Here is a 9,774-nt window from a genome sequence, read left to right as displayed (position 1 = left end):
GCTACAGGGGGGGGTTAAGGGGCTTCTCCAGTTTGACTTTACCCAAATCTAAAAGCTTCTTGAACAAAGCATCAAAATAGCAACGAAAACGAGGCTGAAGATACGACAAATAAGGAACAAAAAAGAGCCACAAAAAAGCAACAATAACACAATAAAATGGACTAAAAAGTGATGCAAAGGCAAAAAAAAAGAGCCACAAATGAGCGACAAAAAAGCATCAAAAAAACAAAAAAAACAACGAAAACAAGGGAAAAAAAGTGACAAAAAAGTGACAAAAACATGGCCACCAAAAAAGTTACCATCACTTTTGTAGGTCTTAACTTTCAAATAAGACGTTACTCTATAGCAAACCGGCCCCTCCATCATCAAACTGTGGCCCTCGAGATGATTTTGAGAAATCAAATGCCTGTTAAAGTCAATGTGAAAAATACTGTCAATTCCTTAAAATGTCTTAGCAGAGCAGCCATTAAGTCCATAATCCTGAAAGAAGACCCTAAGAATACTAAAACATGACTTAAATCTACTTGAATTAAGAGATTAAATCTAAAGATTGAGCAGATTTGGATAAAACCTACTCTTGCCAATGGAACAAGCACAAGTTTTTCTTAATTCAGATTATTTTGTATAATTTCCAGGGGAAAGTACATATTTTTACAGTAAAAGTTAATGTGTTTGATTTCCAGTGGGATTTCTGTTTGTTCCATTGGCTTTAGCGATAGTTCAAACATTCAGAGACTCAAATTTAACATAGAAAAAAACTTTATTCAAGCGATTTTAAGTCATTTATCTAATTTACGATGGACATGTTTCCAGTATATGATGCACAACACTGGCATATGTAGAAAGTGATGATTTACTTCAGTTGGAGGGTCCGGCCCTTGGTCTTTTGACCATGAAGAAAACCGGCCTCCACAGAGCAAACTCGCCTCCCCCTGCTCTACAGGGTGTAAGCTCCAGTCGAGAAGCTTTAGATTTGGGTAAAACTGAAGTGGAGACTGCACTCGGTTAGGGCAGGGTTTAAGAGGTTAAGAACACGTTTATTTTATTTAACTTACAACAGTAGAATCCACAATATTAGGCACAAGAAAAGCAAACCACAAGTTTTTAATCACCTTCCTCCAATGACCAGCACTTAAGTAGAAGAAGAAGAAGTGTGTGATAAATACTATTGTTTGTTCAAGTACATGGACCTGGACATTATAATACACGGTAAATGATAACAGTAAAGGTAATGGTCTCAACTTACAGCGCTTTAATGTAATATAACTATTAATAAAAAGAGCAGAAACAGAAACAGTCCTGACTGCATTGTTTAGTCCTGGTTCAGTCCTGGTTTAGTCCTGGTTTAGTCCTGGTTTAGTCCTGGTTTAGTCCTGGTTCAGACCTAGTTCAGTCCTGGTTCAGTCCTTGTTCAGACCTAGTTCAGTCCTGGTTCAGTCCTGGTTTAGTCCTGGTTTAGTCCTGGTTTAGTCCTGGTTTAGTCCTGGTTCAGTCCTGGTTTAGTCCTGGTTTAGTCCTGGGTCTGATCCTGCTCTGGCCTTGTTTATTTTCTACAGAGCAAACTCTAAAAGCCTCATAATAAACACTTGAGTGGGGTTTTGTTGTTGCTAACTAGCATTAGCCACATAGCATCTTTATCCTCAAACCTCAACGTTTCACTTCCTGCGTTTCATTACACATTAATATAGTGAACCAAACCAAAAGGAGCCGCAGAGAGACTGGACTGAAGAGGCACGACTGACATCTCACCAGGGGAACAGGAGAACTGAGGGATTTTAAACTTTAAGCATCGCTAGCTGTTGACTGTAGCAGCAGGCTCGGGCTAATGCTAAAGCTAAAGAGTCCCGTAAACATGACTTTTTTAGGCGCCAGAGTCGGTTTAAACTCACCGAACCAGGAGGGCAGACCGCGGGGAAAGTCCGCTTGTTCTGGAGTCGGTGATTCTGAAGTTATTTCATGTTTTATTCCGTTAAAAGTGTTTGTTTTTAGCTTCAGCGGAGCCTCGGAGTTCCCTCTGCACTTTCCCCGCCAGAGAAACACACAGCGCCGCCAGCAGGCGCGGAGGCGAAGGGAACTGCAGCGCGAGGAAGAGTGGCTTCAAAATAAACCCCAAAAACTGTTTCTTTGCTGTTTTAACCATGATTTTATCCCAGTCCCTGCGCGTACGGACAGCCTCCCGTGAAATAATATGAAATGCATTAACTTAAGACATTTACAGCTTCTTCTTACACCAGTTTAAGCCGAGACACTGATTGTGATTATCAATAAATACATAGGGAAGGGAAGGAAATCTTATTAGTTCAACTCATTTTTGTAACTTTTTAGTCATTTTTTTGGGTCATTTTTTGTAAAAAAAAAAAAAAGAAAAGAAAAATTGAATTTTTTGTCATTTTTTTTGTTGTTGTCCTTTTTTCAGCAATTTTTTATGACATGTTTGTCACATTTTTGTCATTTTTTGTCACATTTTTGTCAATTTTGCGTCAATTTGTCGTCAATTTCTTGTGACATTTTTGCCACTTTTTCATCAATGTTTTCTCACATTTTTGTCACATTTCCATCGTTGTTTTCGTCTCAGTTTTGTTGCTATTTTCACAGCTTTTGTCCAGAAGCTTTTGGACTGGGGTAAAGCCAAACTGGAGGAAATGTGCTCAGTTCAGGTGGGAGTTAAGGGGTTAATGACTAAGACTGATCTATATGGATGTTTACTGTTGGTCACTGACATAAATATAAGGGGGAACATGTAGTTACATTTTCTTTTACTCAAAGCTTTTACATGAAAACAAAGTGTTTAACAGGAAATAATAATAATCCTGAATATGCATAATGGATAGAGCCAGGTGTTATTTATCCATCTTATTTTCCCACATTGTACCAGCCCCTCATGGCGCCCCCTGCAGGTGGTGGGTCCACAGAAGGACGGCCTCATGTTCTCAGGCCTGTGGGTCTCTCATGAGGAGCGTCTGACCCGTCACCTGTAGCAGTGGTTCCCAACGTTTATTGTCTTTCGCACCCCTCAGTGGTCAACCGTGTGCCCCCTACCTCAAGGGTGTTACACTTTATTTAGAAAGTAATTACTTAACCCTTGTGCTGCCTTCGCGGGTCAAATATGTGGTAAAAACATAATAAATGGAAAATTATTATTACAACTACAAAAAGAAAAATATTTGAAATTCCTATATCTAATCAAAAAAATAGTTTTTTTTTTAATTTACTCTCATTCTAAAAAAGAAAACCCAAACAAACCCTTGTAATCTGTATCTGCTGTAAAGTCATGTTTGTCCCAGTTCCTCTGAGTCGTGGTGGGTCATGATGGACCATGACAGATGTGGACAGGACTGTGGTAGATCTACTTTTACTTTGGATAAAATAGTTACTATAGTAACTGTTGAAGAAATGAGCCTCATGAGCTTCTTCTGTAACATCTGTCCACATCAGTCCTGCTGCACCACGACTCAGAGGAACTGGGACACACATGACTCTACAGCAGATACAAATGACGTGGGTTTGTTTTTTGTTTTGTTTTTTAAATAAGTAAAAATAGTAAATAAAAAACGAATATTTTGATTTGATATATGATTTTCAAATATTTTTCTTTTTGTAATTGTAATAATAATTTTCCATTTATGTTTTTACTGCATATTTGAGTTTCAGAATATGATATGACTCTTACCTGCAGCTGAAGTCTGAAGTTCTGTCTAAAGCAGAAGCTCCATGACTTCCTTCCTCACTTCTCAGTCTGTGACTGAAGAGCAGTGAGGCCTCAGCCTTTTTACTGGAAACAAAGAGCTCACTGTATTTAGCCTCATGTTACTGGCTGTTTCCCAATGTCCAGGATCCTCGGCGTCTCGACCACTTCGGACGTCATTCGCGTCATCACGGCGCCGCCAAGTGGTTCCATTTCACCTGGACCACTCGCCCCCTCGCAGCTCGACTCCTCCGTTTGGCTCATTTACGAAGGATACAGCAGTGGATCCTCCGCTGCCTCGGAGAGCTGAAATTACCCATGATGCACTGCAGCATAGTTTCTTTTTTCTTTTCTCGCAAAACTTTATTAGTTTGAACTCACTTTAAAAAAGTTTTGTTCCACATAAACAGTTTCCTGGCCTCTGTTGTTCATAAAACAGTTGTTTTAATGAGCATAGATTGACACGTGACCTGACGCAGCCGCTCCGGAGGCCGTTCCATTTGAGCTCAAAGGCGGCGGAGACGCTCTGGAGGAGCCGCCACCGAGGACGTCAACGAAGTGGCCAAACGGAGGACGGATCCTCGCAATTGAGAAACAGCCAATGTCACTCATGGTGTCTGACCTAAAGTCTAACTCTGAAGAAAGTCAACTCACATTTACACTGAGAAGGTTGGAAGGGCGCCCCCTTGTGTCACCTGGCATCCAAATGCCCGGAACATGACAGCGGGTCTAAAAGACCCGCGAAGGCGACACAAGTGGTATTTGTAAGAAAAGGGACAATGTTGCACAATAAACACAAAATTCTCCCAAAGCAACACATTTTACTGAAAAATATACATTTTCACATAAAAATGATCTTACATTTTCCATTTTTTCAATCTGAAACAGTTCCAAGCACCCCTGGTTGGGAAACACTGACCTATAGGACCTGTGTTGTCCTGGGAGACCCTACAGGGGCACGAAGCCCCGACACCAGAGCTCCAGGATCATCAGGCTCAAACCCCCCCACGTCCAGGAGGGGCGGGTTATTTAATGATTTCAAGCTCAATAAACCAGTGAGGAATTAGAACCAAATCATCAACTTCAGAATCTCCTCCAAAAGAAACAAAACCTGGATCTACAGTAACGAGAACTCAGAGTGGGCTTTTGTAAACAGTCAACATTTATTTACAGAAAGTGCAGTTTGTACAAATGTTTTTTAAATATGTGGATTTCCATCTAAAACTAAACGTTTCCAAGCGTCTCTCGTACACGGTTTCAAATATCACCACAGTAAAAACTACTTTCCTCAGAGTCAAAAATACTTCAGTGCAAAGTTTAATAAACACAAGAAAAAAGGCTTTCATCAATGTAAAGGTCACAAAGTACAGTATTTGGCACGAAAACCCAAAGAACCGTAACAAAGTTCACATCGAGCTCCATAGAAAGGATAAATAGATAAATAAATAAATAAGGTTTATATTCTGGATTAAGTTCCATTCCCCTGAACTCCACATTTACAAAAGAAGAAGAACATTTCACACGAGCCAAAACATTATGACCCAGAGAAGAAACGAGCCCCCACTGGTCATAACGTTTCGTCAGCAAAAACAGAACTATTCTGTGTAAATGATCCACGGTTACGGCTAATGTTATTGCAGCTCTACACGCTGCGTTCACGGGCGCTCGGAAACTCGGGAACTTATGAATGAACAGGCCATAAACAGTGGCCACGAAACATCATCTCATGTAAACCTCTTAACTCTGAACCGAGAGGATCTTTTTCCTCACGTCATCACATTTTATTCCCATCATATTTTGTTGGGTATTCAACTCTTTTTTGTCATTTTTTTCCCACATTTTTGTCATTTTTTTGTCCGATTTTTTTGTCAAATTTTTATCACATTTGTGTCATTTTTTGTCACATTTCTGTTCTTTTTTCGTACATTTTTAATCAATTTTTAGTCATTTTTTTGCCACATTTTTGTCATTTTTTTCGGCCATTTTTTGTTCATTTCTTGTGACATTTTTGACACTTTTTCATCACTTTTTTCGTCACTTTTTTGTCCCAATTCCGTCATTGTTTTCGTCTCAGTTCTGTCGCTATTTTCACAGCTTTTTTCCAGAAGCTTTTGGATTGGGGTAAAGCCAAACTGGAGAAAATGTGCTCGGTTCAGGCGGGAGTTAAGGGGTTAATGAAACCACAGAAATAAATATAAATGCCTCCCCATACGTGAGCATTGGGCCTGGCTTCTCTTTTGTTTGGGGCATGGATGGAACGTTCAATTTAATCTGGATTTAAACAGAATGTGCACGTTTGCATGGACAGGCTAAAAGCTAAACACATTTCTTATGTAATGGCGCTAATCAGGCCAAGCTAGGTCTGTTTCCATGGATACGGCCCAAAGAAAAGGCCAGACGTTCGTTATGTGGTGACGTCATGGATTTGTCCCATTATGTATTTTGGTTATTTATAAAAATGTGACAAAAATTCAACAAAAATGTGACAAAAATGAAAAAAAAAGAAAGAAAAAAACAAACATAGAAAAGCAGCCAAAGGAAACTGGAGCCGTCAAAGCCACTGTTCGAACCATCATGGCCGGTCCGGACCGGAGCAGCAGGACTGCAAGGGGCGGGACTGTGGAGAGGAGGCGGGACTGTGGAGAGGAGGCGGGACTGTGGAGAGGAGGTGGGACTGTGGAGAGGGGGCGGGACTGTGGAGAGGAGGCGGGACTGTGGAGAGGAGGCGGGACAGTGGAGAGGGGGCGGGACTGTGGAGAGGAGGCGGGACTGTGGAGAGGGGGCGGGACTGTGGAGAGGGGGCGGGACTGTGGAGAGGGGGCGGGACTGTGGAGAGGGGGCGGGACTGTGGAGAGGGAGGAGGCGGGACTGTGGAGAGGAGGCGGGACTGTGGAGAGGAGGCGGGACTGTGGAGAGGGGGCGGGACTGTGGAGAGGAGGCGGGACAGTGGAGAGGGGGCGGGACTGTGGAGAGGAGGCGGGACTGTGGAGAGGGGGCGGGACTGTGGAGAGGGGGCGGGACTGTGGAGAGGGGGCGGGACTGTGGAGAGGAGGCGGGACTGTGGAGAGGAGGCGGGGCTGTGGAGAGGGGGCGGGACTGTGGAGAGGGGGCGGGACTGTGGAGAGGAGGCGGGACAGTGGAGAGGGGGCGGGACAGTGGAGAGGGGGCGGGACTGTGGAGAGGAGGCGGGACTGTGGAGAGGGGGCGGGACTGTGGAGAGGAGGTGGGACTGTGGAGATGAGGCGGGACTGTGGAGATGAGGCGGGACTGTGGAGATGAGGCGGGACTGTGGAGAGGGGGCGGGACTGTGGAGAGGAGGTGGGACTGTGGAGAGGGGGCGGGACTGTGGAGAGGAGGCGGGACAGTGGAGAGGAGGCGGGACTGTGGAGAGGAGGCGGGACTGTGGAGAGGGGGCGGGACTGTGGAGATGAGGCGGGACTGTGGAGATGAGGCGGGACTGTGGAGAGGAGGCGGGACTGTGGAGATGAGGTGGGACTGTGGAGAGGGGGCGGGACTGTGGAGAGGAGGCGGGACTGTGGAGAGGGGACGGGACTGTGGAGAGGAGGCGGGACTGTGGAGAGGAGGCGGGACTGTGGAGAGGAGGCGGGACTGTGGAGAGGGGGCGGGACTGTGGAGAGGAGGCGGGACTGTGGAGATGAGGCGGGACTGTGGAGAGGAGGCGGGACTGTGGAGAGGAGGCGGGACAGTGGAGAGGGGGCGGGACTGTGGAGAGGAGGCGGGACTGTGGAGAGGGGGCGGGACTGTGGAGATGAGGCGGGACTGTGGAGATGAGGCGGGACTGTGGAGAGGAGGCGGGACTGTGGAGATGAGGTGGGACTGTGGAGAGGGGGCGGGACTGTGGAGAGGAGGCGGGACTGTGGAGAGGGGACGGGACTGTGGAGAGGAGGCGGGACTGTGGAGAGGAGGCGGGACTGTGGAGAGGGGACGGGACTGTGGAGAGGGGGCGGGACTGTGGAGAGGAGGCGGGACTGTGGAGAGGGGACGGGACTGTGGAGAGGAGGCGGGACTATGGAGAGGGGGCGGGACTGTGGAGAGGGGGCGGGACTGTGGAGAGGAGGCGGGACTGTGGAGAGGGGACGGGACTGTGGAGAGGAGGCGGGACTGTGGAGAGGAGGCGGGACTGTGGAGATGAGGCGGGACTGTGGAGAGGAGGCGGGACTGTGGAGATGAGGCGGGACTGTGGAGAGGAGGCGGGACTGTGGAGAGGGGGCGGGACTGTGGAGAGGGGGCGGGACTGTGGAGAGGAGGCGGGACTGTGGAGAGGAGGCGGGACTGTGGAGAGGAGGCGGGACTGTGGAGAGGAGGCGGGACTGTGGAGAGGAGGCGGGACTGTGGAGAGGGGGCGGGACTGTGGAGAGGAGGCGGGACTGTGGAGATGAGGCGGGACTGTGGAGAGGAGGCGGGACTGTGGAGAGGAGGCGGGACAGTGGAGAGGGGGCGGGACTGTGGAGAGGAGGCGGGACTGTGGAGAGGGGGCGGGACTGTGGAGAGGAGGCGGGACTGTGGAGAGGAGGCGGGACTGTGGAGATGAGGCGGGACTGTGGAGAGGAGGCGGGACTGTGGAGAGGGGGCGGGACTGTGGAGAGGAGGCGGGACTGTGGAGATGAGGCGGGACTGTGGAGAGGAGGCGGGACTGTGGAGAGGAGGCGGGACAGTGGAGAGGGGGCGGGACTGTGGAGAGGAGGCGGGACTGTGGAGAGGGGGCGGGACTGTGGAGAGGAGGCGGGACTGTGGAGAGGGGGCGGGACTGTGGAGAGGAGGCGGGACTGTGGAGATGAGGCGGGACTGTGGAGAGGAGGCGGGACTGTGGAGAGGAGGCGGGACAGTGGAGAGGGGGCGGGACTGTGGAGAGGAGGCGGGACTGTGGAGAGGAGGCGGGACAGTGGAGAGGGGGCGGGACTGTGGAGAGGAGGCGGGACTGTGGAGATGAGGCGGGACTGTGGAGAGGAGGCGGGACTGTGGAGAGGAGGCGGGACAGTGGAGAGGGGGCGGGACTGTGGAGAGGAGGCGGGACTGTGGAGAGGAGGCGGGACTGTGGAGAGGGGGCGGGACTGTGGAGAGGAGGCGGGACTGTGGAGCTCTATAACGGCCCGGTCTGACTTCCCGAGTTTCCGACGTTTCCGCGGCAGCTCGACCTAAACAGGAAGTGACATCACACTGCGGCGTGACGTCGACGTTTCAACACGACATGTTCACGTTTACACGATGGTGCAGTGGTTGGTGCTCTCGCCGCACAGCAGGACGGCCCTGGGTTCTATTCCCGGACCACGAGTTTTTCCTCTATCACTAAAACATGTACAACAGCGCCCTCCAGGACTCAACTGGACTTTTGAAACACTTTGGAATGCTTTAAAGTGATCGTGTGGAAGATAAACGAGGAGAGAGAGAGACATTTCAAAAGTAAACAATGTAGATCCCTCCCCCTCCTCCTGATTGGACCTGACAGGCCGCTTCACAGGAAGCTCGTCTCATTGGTCGAAGTGATGGCAGGAGGATTCTGATTGGTGTCTGAGATCAGTAAAGGGAGGAGCTTTACAAAAATATTATTAATAGTATTACCTCCGTTACGTCAGACTGCAGGACCTTTCACAAAGCCCCGCCCCCAAAACTGTCATCGTCCAATCACGCCTCATAGCAACCGTTGCTACCCGACATGCCCCGGATCCTCCCAGAGAAACGAACACACGAGAAAACCCCGCCCGCTAACTGGAGCTAAGCTAACGCTTGCGTACCGCCGTTTCCCCGGTGACGGTGAGAGAGGAGGGGGCGGGACCAGGCCATTGGGGGAGGGGCTTTGTCAGTGAACTCCCTTTTCAAACTCATTGTTTGGGCGGCGCCTGGACAGAGGAGGTCAAAGTACTACTCGAGTAAAAGTACAGATACTAAAGATATTACTTCAACACAAGTGAAAGTGGCTCAATCCAAAAAGGTGAAAGTACTGAGGGGTGAAGACGCTGGACCGGAGGGTCAGGGGTCGTTTGCATCACCCACAGGTCGCCATGGATTTTTATTTTTGCTAGTTTATTTTAAATGTATGGAAGCCCGTTTCCGCCATGTTAAAAAATAAA

The sequence above is a fragment of the Gobius niger genome, assembly GCF_951799975.1.
Source record: "Gobius niger genome assembly, chromosome: 3".
Classification (NCBI taxonomy): domain Eukaryota; kingdom Metazoa; phylum Chordata; class Actinopteri; order Gobiiformes; family Gobiidae; genus Gobius; species Gobius niger.
This window is presented reverse-complemented; position numbering follows the sequence as displayed.